Source organism: Xenopus tropicalis, chromosome 10, assembly GCF_000004195.4.
Source record: "Xenopus tropicalis strain Nigerian chromosome 10, UCB_Xtro_10.0, whole genome shotgun sequence".
NCBI classification, from domain to species: Eukaryota; Metazoa; Chordata; class Amphibia; order Anura; family Pipidae; genus Xenopus; species Xenopus tropicalis.
The window spans coordinates 47,725,112-47,739,523 of NC_030686.2; the positions used below are offsets into that span (position 1 = coordinate 47,725,112).

General features: G+C 45.9%; 1 protein-coding gene across 4 annotated transcripts in view; it reads right to left on the reverse strand.

The window, feature by feature from the left end:
* The window catches only part of shisa6 (shisa family member 6), a 283,418-nt gene that overhangs the window by 219,278 nt on the left and 49,728 nt on the right, over nucleotides 1-14,412 (reverse strand). For all 4 annotated transcript variants that reach the window (XM_031894479.1, XM_031894477.1, XM_031894475.1 and 1 more), the window contains exon 3: nucleotides 8,130-8,264. The gene's annotated coding sequence lies outside the window, so the exon portion shown is untranslated. The remainder of the gene's footprint in view (nucleotides 1-8,129; nucleotides 8,265-14,412) is intronic.

Consider the following 14,412-nt stretch of genomic DNA (forward strand, 5'->3'; position numbering starts at 1 on the left):
AGGGGAAAGACGTTGGCCCCCTTGGCTAGAGTGTCTCCATGGTAAAAGCCCAATAGTCTTTCCATTTATTATGACTTTTAGTAGTAATGGCAAGAATATGTAAGTTGGGATCAAGTACAGGTACTGTTTTATTATTACAGAGAAAAGGGAATAATTTAACCATTAAATAAACCCAATAGGGCTGTTCTGCCCCAATAAGGGGTAATTATATCTTAGTTGGGATCAAGTACAGGTACTGTTTTATTATTACAGAGAAAAGGGAATCATTTAACCATGAAATAAACCCAATAGGGCTGTTCTGCCCCCAATAAGGGGTAATTATATCTTAGTTGGGATCAAGTACAGGTACTGTTTTATTATTACAGAGAAAAGGGAATCATTTAACCATGAAATAAACCCAATAGGGCTGTTCTGCCCCCAATAAGGGGTAATTATATCTTAGTTGGGATCAAGTACAGGTACTGTTTTATTATTACAGAGAAAAGGGAATCATTTAACCATTAAATAAACCCAATAGGGCTGTTCTGCCCCCAATAAGGGGTAATTATATCTTAGTTGGGATCAAGTACAGGTACTGTTTTATTATTACAGAGAAAAGGGAATCATTTAACCATGAAATAAACCCAATAGGGCTGTTCTGCCCCCAATAAGGGGTAATTATATCTTAGTTGGGATCAAGTACAGGTACTGTTTTATTATTACAGAGAAAAGGGAATCATTTAACCATTAAATAAACCCAATAGGGCTGTTCTGCCCCCAATAAGGGGTAATTATATCTTAGTTGGGATCAAGTACAGGTACTGTTTTATTATTACAGAGAAAAGGGAATCATTTAACCATTAAATAAACCCAATAGGGCTGTTCTGCCCCCAATAAGGGGTAATTATATCTTAGTTGGGATCAAGTACAGGTACTGTTTTATTATTACAGAGAAAAGGGAATCATTTAACCATGAAATAAACCCAATAGGGCTGTTCTGCCCCCAATAAGGGGTAATTATATCTTAGTTGGGATCAAGTACAGGTACTGTTTTATTATTACAGAGAAAAAGGAAATCAGATTCTCTTTCTTAATCTATCAGTAATATTAATTGTGTCTGGGTCAAAGCCAGATAGGTGGCAACCATATTCCAGGGTGCCATCTAATGTGTTGCCCATTGCACACCCCAGTCCGACCCTGCCTTACCCTTTAAATAAACACCAATCCTGCTCCATTCTTTCCCCGAGTGCCGCCCAAAGCCCCGGCCAGTCTCAGCGCTTGATTGCTTGGCATGAAGGTCACAGCACATTCCAGATGAGAAATTTCACGCTGCTCTATTGATAACCCAAAAAGGGAAAAGCAACATGTTTAATTAATGGAATAAATAGCGGAACGCACAGAAAACTTCCCTCTCGGTTAAGAAATCCGCGCGGCTATTTAAGTCACATAAACAAAGCTTCCATTGTGCGTCTTTGTCTCGCTGCCATTGCCGCTTTCCTACACGCGCAACAGCCTTTACAGCACTTTTTTGTGTTGACTAAAAGGCTGGGAAATTGTACTTTTTCACCCCTGTTTTGGAACATTTGCGTGGAAACAAAGGCCCGGCGCCTCCACGCTCTCCCTTTGTGCTTTGCATTTCGCCATTTGTCAGCATCTTCTCTGCTGAAATTAACTTTCCCTTTCTGGATTCATTATCTTTCTGCTCATCTTTTGTTAAAAGGGAAAAGATACCCGCTTTATAAATAGGGCAGAAACTAACCAGCAGCAAGTTGTTCTACGCATTCTGTCCATAGAAACCATAGCTGCAGCACTGGCCCCTCTGCTACTGTAGCATGGACTTATATATGCACTGGGTACCCCTGGAACTATAGCAGGGTGACTGTTACCCCAATGTTTCTATATATCTGTAACCTTGTTATGGGCTAAGGGGGCCCAGCCTGAAGGCCAGTTAGGGGGGGATTTGGGGTGAGTGCTTATTTGTGCCCTGGGTACCCCTGGAACTATAGCGGGGTGACTGTTACCCCAATGTTTCTATATATCTGTAACCTTGTTATGGGCTAAGGGGGCCCAGCCTGAAGGCCAGTTAGGGGGGGATTTGGGGTGAGTGCTTATTTGTGCCCTGGGTACCCCTGGAACTATAGCGGGGTGACTGTTACCCCAATGTTTCTATATATCTGTAACCTTGTTATGGGCTAAGGGGGCCCAGCCTGAAGGCCAGTTAGGGGGGGATTTGGGGTGAGTGCTTATTTGTGCCCTGGGTACCCCTGGAACTATAGCAGGGTGACTGTTACCCCAATGTTTCTATATATCTGTAACCTTGTTATGGGCTAAGGGGCCCAGCCTGAAGGCCAGTTAGGGGGGATTTGGGGTGAGTGCTTATTTGTGCCCTGGGTACCCCTGGAACTATAGCGGGGTGACTGTTACCCCAATGTTTCTATATATCTGTAACCTTGTTATGGGCTAAGGGGGCCCAGCCTGAAGGCCAGTTAGGGGGGGATTTGGGGTGAGTGCTTATTTGTGCCCTGGGTACCCCTGGAACTATAGCGGGGTGACTGTTACCCCAATGTTTCTATATATCTGTAACCTTGTTATGGGCTAAGGGGCCCAGCCTGAAGGCCAGTTAGGGGGGGATTTGGGGTGAGTGCTTATTTGTGCCCTGGGTACCCCTGGAACTATAGCGGAGTGACTGTTACCCCAATGTTTCTATATATCTGTAACCTTGTTATGGGCTAAGGGGGCCCAGCCTGAAGGCCAGTTAGGGGGGGATTTGGGGTGAGTGCGTATTTGTGCCCTGGGTACCCCTGGAACTATAGTTACCCATGTTTCTATATATCTGTAACCTTGTTATGGGCTAAGGGGGCCCAGCCTGAAGGCCAGTTAGGGAGGGGATTTGGGGTGAGTGCTTATTTGTGCCCTGGGTACCCCTGGAACTATAGCAGAGTGACCCCAATGTTTCCTAGAGATTTGGGCCTTAGTATATAAACAATGGTTTATAAAGTATAAGCTCCCCTTCAAAGGAATGCGCAATGCATTTATTTCCTAACATGGTTATGAACATATTGGATTTAGCACAGAATTTCCGCAGCTGAATCTGGGTTACATGCCATCAGTACAACAGGCGACTAAAGGATATATAAGGATATATCAGAATCATCTGCTTCCAGGAACTGCGTTGGTCCAGCCCCTACAGAACCCAATTAAAAAGCAACATGCCGCAGCAGATACAGTGTGGATAAAGCCTGACCATCTCAACGGGGAGCAGAGAAATCACCTCTGGGAATAAAGAACTGCATTATCCGTGGCTTTTAATATCTGCTGTTGTGGGCAACATACTTATCGCGTGGCACACATTTCAGCCTGACCATAGGGAACCCCCCCCTGCCCTTTACTAATAAGTAGAACTGGATAACAGACACCTGGGCATGGGGGATACTGGCTCCTGTTCATGATACTTACCTGCTGCTATTGCCCCAATCTATCTGCACATCAACATAAAACTCATCAGGATTCGTTAGGACGGAACTTATTAGCTCTTCGTTTGCAGATTTCCCCTTCATGCCATTTGCACAGCCATGAAACACGTTCGCATTGGGAGAGAAATAAATCTCCCCACAAAAGAAAATACCAGGACATTGACAATTCCTTTTTATGGGAATGTAATTGAAGCTCATCAAACAATTTATGATGCCCTATCCATGGCACGCACGGGTCAGCGATAATGTCAGACCAAGCTTCATAAAATGTGTCATGGTTTCATCCTCTGGCAGGAATAAATATGTTTGGGGTCGGCCCGAGCAAGCCCACGGGTCAGACATAATTTATAGTTCTGTACAGCGAGGGGCGAATGCGTATTTTGAAAATGACGGGGCCGGACAAAAGGTTGTTTCAACTGCACAGAGCAGGTCAGGGATCAAGGAACCTGAAATACTCTGAAATAGACGTTTTAACAAGCCTAACCTGATAATGCCGGCACTGGTACCTTAGCCAGACTGTAGAACATTGAGTAGATTTCAGTCCAGTGACCCTGAGAAGATAAAGCAACCTAAAGTCCTTATTCAGAATCAATCATAGCATCAAGAGTAGGATGCAGGACCTCTCTTGGTGGGACCAAGTGGTCTAGTAGGATGCAGAACCTCTCTTGATGGGACCAGGTGGTCTAGTAGAATGCAGAACCTCTCTTGGTGGGACCAAGTGGTCCAGTAGGACACAGGACCTCTCACGGTGGAACCAAGTGGTCCAGTAGGATGCAGGTATTCTCTCAGTGTGACCATGTGGTCCAGTAGGATGCAGGTCTTCTCTCGGTGGGACCAAGTGGTCCAGTAGGACACAGGACCTCTCACAATGGGACCAAGGGGTCCAGTAGAATGCAGGACCTCTCTTGGTGGGACCAAGTGGTCCAGTAGGATGTAGGTATTCTCTCAGTGTGACCATGTGGTCCAGTAGGATGCAGGTCTTCTCTCGGTGGGACCAAGTGGTCTAGTCGGATGCAGGACCTTTCTTGGTTTGACCAAGTGGCCCAGTAGGATACAGGACCTCTCAAGGTGGGACCAGATGGTCCAGTAGGTTACAGGCAGGAAGACCAAGCTTCTATGAGCAGTCTAATCTCTACAAAGAATTAGTCTTAACTTCCACCCCTCTCTTAACCTAAGCCACTGCAGGGGTTTCAGACTGAACCTCCCAGCACTCCCAAGCACAGGCACCATCACCAGACACACAACCTGACTGCTCTAAAGAAACAAAGTATTTCATTAGTGACAACCTATGAGCTACTGGACAGTTAAAAAATAAATTAGATGGAAAAGAGAACGGTAAGGCCAATCGTGTCCAGTTTTGCCTGCACGGAGCAGGTGGTATGTAGAGGGGGCACATGGTGGCCTGCAAGTTAAAGGACAGTTACGGGGTGGGTAAGGGGCAGGAGGGGAGTCCATTAATATAACCTAGTCTCTGTACTCCGACAGAAAGGGACAGTTTATTTAGGCAGGGTGGAAAGTGCTATAAAAATGGAAGCTTGCCATGGGATGGAAAAGAAGGAAAACATACTGCAAAATAACACAGGAGAGCACCTAGTGGGCCTTATTTCTACAGCCTGCGGCAAACAACCCCAGCATAAAGCACTGCAAATCCAAATTAGCCAATGGCATCTATTGGCATCTCGTGCACCACACCCATCCTAAGGCTGTGATTATACCAATGCCTCCTTCCGCCATATTGCTCCATTGGCTGCGAACAAGCCTTCTACAAACCAGGGAGGCTCTATGGACGGCTCCATTTGTCAAATTGCTAAAAACTAAAAAATAAGTGAGCAATCTCCTTGTTATAAACCAGTGCCTGGTTCTGCCTCTCTGTCAGTCGGGTATAGTGGATGTCGCCCTGGCACCCTGACAGAGCAGGCTACAGTAGCCAAGAATGCCAGTGGGAATGTTCTTGTTTATGGATGGAGTTAGTCTTCTGGCCACAGGGAACAGCTGATGAGTCGGGCCCTCAAGGAACCGTCAAGCATTCACCATCTGGTGCCTATTCGGTTTCTATACCTCTGGCAGGGACAAGTCCGTTCCAGCGGAAGTAAAATAGCGATGTCCCCAGACCAACACCGATGTTGGATTCATTTTGGCACCAACCAAGAAAATTGTTGCTGTAGGAACAAGAGTCCATACGGCTGCTTTAGGACTTAGTGATGACTTGTAGTGTCTCATCCTCATTCATAGGGCCCCCTACTACCACTGAGTCTGAGAGGGACCCAAGGAAAAGATGGAAGCCCAACCAACCCATAGATTCCACTTTATAGTTATTGCCTGTAGCACTTTCTCATAATTCTAAGACTTAGAAGACCATATGTTCAACTTACCCTTTCTTTCATTTGTGCAGAGGCACCCAGAACCTGCTCCCATCGCTCGTTCCAAAGCTATGTCCATATGTTCTCAAACAGGATACAACTGAATGTCAACACAAGGACATATCTGTCTGTGCGTTTAGTTGCCCTTTAATAGACATAGTAGGGAGAGGCAGAAAATACAGGGATAGTTTTTTAATGAACAATAAGGAGAATAAATTTCATATCTAAAAAAAGAAGATAAAATGAAAATGTAGACTAACTGCAACAATAACACAATACACTTTTTGAATGGCAAAAACGCAGTACAAAAAGTTACAAGTGAACTTGCCCTTTACTCTTATTAAGCTGTCGGCATGAGAGCTTTACTCCTTTATTATTCACATAACCAGTTCTTATCCAATGTTACTGACCTTGGTGTCTCCACTCTGTGTCTCACTTTGTATAAATGCCCTTTGTCATGCACCCACTCTCTCCATGGCTTTTTAAATTAAATCACTTTTTAAAAAATATATCTTTCCTCTTCTTTGTTTTTTTAATAATGCTTTGGCTGGATCCCCTCCACTGACCCCCATTTGCTTCTGCAGAGAGTCGCTGATGGGGGTCACTTGCGGTTTAAGTTCTGCTAGCATGGAATAAAGGGCAACTGCAGCCAACGCAAACTGATCAAGCAACATTTCCTATCATCCTATAATACCCCTGGAACTATAGCGGGGTGACTGTTACCCCAATGTTTCTATATATCTGTAACCTTGTTATGGGCTAAGGGGGCCCAGCCTGAAGGCCAGTTAGGGGGGGATTTGGGGTGAGTGCTTATTTGTGCCCTGGGTACCCCTGGAACTATAGCAGGGTGACTGTTACCCCAATGTTTCTATATATCTGTAGCCTTGTTATGGGCTAAGGGGGCCCAGCCTGAAGGCCAGTTAGGGGGGGATTTGGGGTGAGTGCTTATTTGTGCCCTGGGTACCCCTGGAACTATAGCGGGGTGACTGTTACCCCAATGTTTCTTTATATCTGTAACCTTGTTATGGGCTAAGGGGGCCCAGCCTGAAGGCCAGTTAGGGGGGATTTGGGGTGAGTGCTTATTTGTGCCCTGGGTACCCCTGGAACTATAGCGGGGTGACTGTTACCCCAATGTTTCTATATATCTGTAACCTTGTTATGGGCTAAGGGGGCCCAGCCTGAAGGCCAGTTAGGGGGGGATTTGGGGTGAGTGCTTATTTGTGCCCTGGGTACCCCTGGAACTATAGCGGGGTGACTGTTACCCCCAATGTTTCTATATATCTGTAACCTTGTTATGGGCTAAGGGGGCCCAGCCTGAAGGCCAGTTAGGGGGGGATTTGGGGTGAGTGATTATTTATGCCCTGGGTACCCCTGGAACTATAGCGGGGTGACTGTTACCCCAATGTTTCTATATATCTGTAATCTTGTTATGGGCTAAGGGGGCCCAGCCTGAAGGCCAGTTAGGGGGGGGATTTGGGGTGAGTGCTTATTTGTGCCCTGGGTACCCCTGGAACTATAGCGGGGTGACTGTTACCCCAATGTTTCTATATATCTGTAACCTTGTTATGGGCTAAGGGGGCCCAGCCTGAAGGCCAGTTAGGGGGGGATTTGGGGTGAGTGCTTATTTGTGCCCTGGGTACCCCTGGAACTATAGCGGGGTGACTGTTACCCCAATGTTTCTATATATCTGTAACCTTGTTATGGGCTAAGGGGGCCCAGCCTGAAGGCCAGTTAGGGGGGATTTGGGGTGAGTGCTTATTTGTGCCCTGGGTACCCCTGGAACTATAGCGGGGTGACTGTTACCCCAATGTTTCTATATATCTGTAACCTTGTTATGGGCTAAGGGGGCCCAGCCTGAAGGCCAGTTAGGGGGGGATTTGGGGTGAGTGCTTATTTGTACCCTGGGTACCCCTGGAACTATAGCGGGGTGACTGTTACCCCAATGTTTCTATATATCTGTAACCTTGTTATGGGCTAAGGGGGCCCAGCCTGAAGGCCAGTTAGGGGGGGATTTGGGGTGAATGCTTATTTGTGCCCTGGGTACCCATAAAGACCTGTTTCTGTTTCCATATTCTCTTTCTTGTACATTTATAAAATAACGTTCCCCTCACTAAATATAAAATGCCAGAGGAAGGGTGAAGCCCCGTGGATACGTTTATTTCATCTACAAGGCTGATTTTGTTTTTTAATCCATCTTCTAACGTTAAAATGCAGAAAGGCTTTTTGCTTTTAATTAAAGGTTGCCCCTCAAAAGTCTAATTTGTTTGCTCTCCGGTGCCGATCGGGTCAGGCGCAGCGGCCCAGGAATAAATGTTACCTCCGTCAATCAGCAGCGAAAGGCTCTCGAGCGCGTTGGCTTCTCCTTCCCTCTCCGGCTCCAGTTGGGAAGTGAGTGGGTGTGGGTTTAGAGCATATTTACTTTCCAAGCAGCGGAGCAGGAAGGTCAGGGCTCCTAAAGAGATAAGGACGAGTGCAATTTAATATAATGGGGCCTTTTTCAAACAGCTATTTGTTTGCCCTCCTCTAACGATCATTTTTGGTTGGTAGGGGTTCTACTCTCGGCACAGCGATAAAAGGTCTTAACGTAATGGGCAAAATGGAGCCGGTCTCTCTGTAATAGCCCCAAATGAGATATTTTATGCTAAGCCCTAAGTAATGATTTTGCCTTTAGCAGCGACTGCAAAGAAGGTGCCATTTATATATTCAGACAGCGAGGCGCAGAACAGGTTCCCGGTGCTCCCAACAGTTGCTCTGTACAAGTATGGGACCTGTTATCCACAATGCTCGGGACCTGGGGTTTTCCGGATAAGGGCTCTTTCCGTAATTCGTATCTCCATAACTTAAGGCTGCTAAAAATCATTTAAAAATTGAATGAACCCAATAGGGCTGTTCTGCCCCCAATAAGGGGTAATTATATCTTAGTTGGGATCAAGTACAGGTACTGTTTTATTATTACAGAGAAAAGGGAATCATTTAACCATTAAATAAACCCAATAGGGCTGTTCTGCCCCAATAAGGGGTAATTATATCTTAGTTGGGATCAAGTACAGGTACTGTTTTATTATTACAGATAAAAGGGAATCATTTAACCATTAAATAAACCCAATAGGGCTGTTCTGCCCCAATAAGGGGTAATTATATCTTAGTTGGGATCAAGTACAGGTACTGTTTTATTATTACAGAGAAAAGGGAATCATTTAACCATTAAATAAACCCAATAGGGCTGTTCTGCCCCCAATAAGGGGTAATTATATCTTAGTTGGGATCAAGTACAGGTACTGTTTTATTATTACAGAGAAAAGGGAATCATTTAACCATGAAATAAACCCAATAGGGCTGTTCTGCCCCCAATAAGGGGTAATTATATCTTAGTTGGGATCAAGTACAGGTACTGTTTTATTATTACAGAGAAAAGGGAATAATTTAACCATTAAATAAACCCAATAGGGCTGTTCTGCCCCAATAAGGGGTAATTATATCTTAGTTGGGATCAAGTACAGGTACTGTTTTATTATTACAGAGAAAAGGGAATCATTTAACCATGAAATAAACCCAATAGGGCTGTTCTGCCCCAATAAGGGGTAATTATATCTTAGTTGGGATCAAGTACAGGTACTGTTTTATTATTACAGAGAAAAGGGAATCATTTAACCATAAAATAAACTCAAGGTTTTGAGTGCAGCCTACACATACCATTGCCCCGGGCAACATGCATGTTCCCTATGGGGTACAATTCTGTACCCCTTAGTACTCTTTTACTTGTTCATGGAGCACTGCTAAATTAACCCTTATATGTGCTTTTAAGTATTTTATCAAGATTCTATGCTATGTGGCCATGATTATACTGGTTGCATCTATCAAATTCGTAGTGCAGGCGGCACCATTGTTTGCTTTGTCGATTCATCCATGTTATGTAGTGGTTCACCTGATTAACGTTGCCCCTACTAATGCAAGGAACCCCACATCGGGCAGTACCCGCCACCACTGTGCAAGGCCATTATTAACATCGGACACACTGGCAAGCCAGAAGTGACGCTACCTCCGCTGTGAAAATGCTAGCCGAAACTTGCATTCGCTTCAAAGCAACATGCCAGATAATTGGCATTGGTTTTGGAGCACTGCACTAGGACCAACTCAACAGGCAACCACAACGATTCTCCCCCAATAGAATACAATACTGAAGTCTGGAAAGCTCTGGCATTGGCAGGGTGGGACTGGGCCGGTGGGAGACTGAAAAAAATCCGATGGGCCTAATAATGCCTCACTCCTGCACCAAGACCAAGACCGGTGTACATGCTCAGTTTGTAAGACTGTGAGGAAGCTTCCTAATGATTGGCTCAGATCCTAAGGGGGGGAGGGAGTTCTTAGCATTCTTGAGGGAGAGGAGAGAGCTGCGTGTCTCTGGCGGCAACAAATCTTTTGACAGAGGACTCAGTGCAGCGTTACTGCTTATGGCTGTATTTACATAGACCTTTCTGATAAAACATACTGAGTTTTTACCTTTCTGTCTCCTTTAAAACCCCATCTAATTCCTCCTCTCTCCTCCTGGGCCTGCGGAAGGGGGTGGCTCTTGGGATTCCCCCACCGGCCCAACCTGTGAATATCTACATAATGGAAATGAATTCTGTAGTTGTGGGGAAAACATGGCACTTTGCCTATGGTGAGTGTGTGTGAATGAGCCCTAGATAAGAGATGGTGTCAGTTATACTCATTAGAGCAAATAAGTCCCTGCGCCGCTCTGCGCCCGGGTCCCCCAAAGATTTGCCAAAGCGCGCGGCGTAGCTCTCTCCACATCCAGTAGCAAAAAGTCTCATTATTGCTGATTAGGGAGACATTTATGGGAAGATGGTCGCATGTACATTGCCGTGTTGTGACAAGCAGAGGTGGGTACAGAAACGGCACCGCGGGACGTCGCACAGCAGCTTCTCGTCGGAGAAAGGAATAAAAAGTATGTTCTGCCGAGGCCAATTAATTATAGTCTATGTCATTCTTGGACAATGCATAATTGGAACATGGAAGCCCTTTCTCTAATTCATTCTCCCCGTTGGATTTGTTAATATTGGAAAAGAGAAATGTGCTAATTAAGCAGGTACGGCCTAAGCATCCCTAAGGGGGAAAAGGAACCTACCTAGCAGGGGGGTGCCCCCCACTTCCGGGTTATTGGGCCTAGAGTAGCCCAGCTATGGGGGTGCGTCTCCCTTAAGGTCCCCATTCACCAGGGGTGGGCAAACTACAGCCTGCGGGCCACATCCGGCCTTTTTAATCCGGCCCGCCGACTACGGGTCCCTTTAAATAATTTCTGGGCCCTGATTGGTTGCGCTTCGTGCGTGCTCGTGATGTCAATACGCAGGGGGCGCAACCATAAAAAAGGATGCAGCGGGGAGCCGGGGAACAGACGCAGCCGAACGATGGAGGGAGCCGCAGGTCGGGGAGATGGAGAATGCTGGGGGGGGGGGGGAGCTTGTGGGAGGACGTTGGCCTGGCCTGGCCCGCCTGTGAGTCAATGTGGCCCCCGAGCCAAAAACTTTGCCCACCCCTGCCATACACCATAAGATCCGCTCGTTTGGCGATATCGCCAAGCAAGCAGATCTTCTGCCGATATCCCCACCTACGGGTGGGCGATATGGGGAGAATCCAGGGTAATTCCTATACCTACCATTATAATTGAATTATAACAGCAGGTATAGGAAAAGTCGGTCCGGGGACCGCATCAACGAGCCGATGAGCTCCCCGATCCGACTAGATTTTCTAACCTGCCCGATGGAGATCTGGCCGATTTCAGGCCGGATATGGGTCGGGCAGTCCCGTCGGTAGTGCCCATACACGGGCCGATTAGCTGCCGAATTAGGGACCAATATCAGCAGCTACTATCGGCCCGTGTATGGGGACCTTTAGCAGAAGAAGATCAGCCCCAGGTCTATAGGGAGCTCCAATAAAGAGGCCATTTCTACAAATAGGATTAATGTTTAGCCCAAAGTGAAACCAGCACTGTATATTATTCATAATATAGGAATACAGGTTTTTTTCGTTGATCCAATATGTCTCCTTTAAACAATAATTCAATCTTTCAGTGTGCAAAGAAATCATTTCCGGGTGGAGCTTCCCTTTAAAGCCAAAAATTGACCGGTGATGTAAGCAACGTGGTTTCCCTTTCAATAAGAGAAGCAATTAAACATTTAGGACCACAACCACAGTTGGCGGTCTCTCTAAAATGGACGCCGTTATTGCATCAGACCACAGCATTCATTAGAGGTCCTTGCATCCAGAGCCCACCAGCGTAGAAGCAAATAAATGCGGACTTCTGGAATTCGGACTTCATCTCAGTTGCGGCCAATTCGCTTCAAAGAGTAGCAATTGTATCCGAAGCAACGCCTTTCGCAACCACAATTACACTGGAATGGTGGGTAAAAAGCGGAATTCTGGGTAAAACAACATGCCGCTTTATGCCTGAAACTGGCTTTTGCAATCTGCGTTTTTGGCTGTAAATGACCCAGATTGAGTCACAGATATGGTCGCCGTCTAGCTGGTATTTCCAATAAAATACCAGCCAAGCCCGGGGCCAGAATTCCATATTTATCGGCAATGTAACTGCTGGTAAATTTGTAATCCCTAATGTTCTGCCTCCATCCAAAATTCTGCCTCCTTCACGCCCATTACCTCTTCCACCCTGCAGCTTCCTCTGGTTTTCTCGATAGTTTAGAAGCTCTTACCCCACCCCTTCCACATCATAGGCCAGCCCATTTTTAGGTCCTGCCCCCTGCCTCAAGTCATCGGCCAGTAAGGGGCCACGAAAAAGGTGACAATTGTGAATATCTGGGGACACAGAATGGATGCCAATCTCGATTGTAAGCTCTACGGGGCAGGGACCTCCATCCTCTTGTGTCTGACTCTTAACTTATTGCAGCTGTATCTTGTATTTATTTGTATTTATTGTTATACTGTGTATTTATCTATTATTATCTTAATAACCCCCTGTTTGTATGAATGTATTGTACTGTACAGCGCTGCGTACATAAGTAGCGCTTTATAAATAAAGATATACATACACACCGGGGGCTGTCCCTGACATATTTATTAAAGCGCGTAAAATGATTTACGATGTTTTTGTCGGCGTTGAACGCGGCGTTAAACCTAAACTTACGCCATTAATTCAGAAAATAGCACGGCGATCTTATTCGTTTACAAGTGTACGCCGGCGCCGCAAGCAAATTTTCCGCCGTCGGCGTACGCAAATTTTACGGAAAGCAATAGAACGCTAAATGACATTCAGGCCTTCGCGGTAATCGCCGTAAGAAGGAACGCCGTATACGCGGCGGTTTTACGCAACACAGAAATAGCTGCCAGTACGCCGAATCGTACACCGCAAATGGCGGCGTAATTTTCTGTGTTATAACGCCGTTTTTAGCGCATGTTAATAAATATGCCCCTAAGAGCAATAGGAATTTGGGTGGCACTAAATGAGGGTGTTTCTGTTATTCAGTCCATTGCCCAGTGGCGGAAGTACCGGGGTGCGGGGGATGCACCCCATTGGGGCCCACACCTATAAATACAGCAGGAAGACTGCAGGCCTATAGTTACGTTGCCGCCATTGCCTGTAAATACTCACAGCTTGGCTTTTCCTACGTGGGCCGATACCGGCTCCGTCTGGCTGTTCCAGCGCCTCTTTATGGGGTTATTGCTCATTCTATATCCAGCACAAGGAAGCCCCATTGTTTATAGAGAGCCAATAAAGCTGCTCAGTTGGGAACATCATTTTCCCACTTAATGGAAGAACTTGACTCCGAGGTCACCGAGGCGTTTTGTGCGCTGGAATTTAATGGCGGAACACAATTTTTAGGAGAGCGGCTGGGAAGATGCAGAGAAACATAATACATTGGATAAAGAGGCCGTTTATTCCTTTGTCTGTTATAGGGACAAACCCTTCAGAAGGACAAGAAAACTGCCCCCCCCCCAGCATCACATGGAGAGTTCTACATCACCGGGGAATCCACCAATGAGATCCCAAATAGCAAAAGCATTCACTCCAATCCTAACAACTTGCAAATGGTTTTCATTTTTTAATTTTTAAATCTACAGTTTGGAATTTCAGTTGCTATCTGGTTGCTAGGGCCTTGTTTACCTTAGCAACCAGGCAGTGGTGTGAATGAGAGACTGGACTATGAATAGGTGAGGGACCGAATAGAAACGATAGGGTGTAAAAATAAACAGTAATAATAAAATTGAAAGCTCGCGGAGCAATATTGTTTTTACATAATGGGGTCAGTGACCTCCATTTGAAAATTAAAAAGATGTAGAAGAGAAAGGCAAATTACTATAAAATAAAGACCAATTGCAAAATTGCTTGGAATGGTTAACTTAAAACCAACCCTTTCAGTTTGGGATATCAGAAAACAAAATAGAACACCCCAAACTATTCCTAACTAACCCCCCAGTTGGGTGCTCCATTCCTGGGCTCCCTTGGTTTGCCAGTCCCATAGGTGGGGACCTTTGCACTAGGCAGTGCCAGATTTCTTATCGGGGCGCCCCAGTCATCGCCCCTGCCCGCGGAAGTTTAACCTCGCATACGGAGCAGCGGGCCGCCCCCAGATTTGTGCCACCCT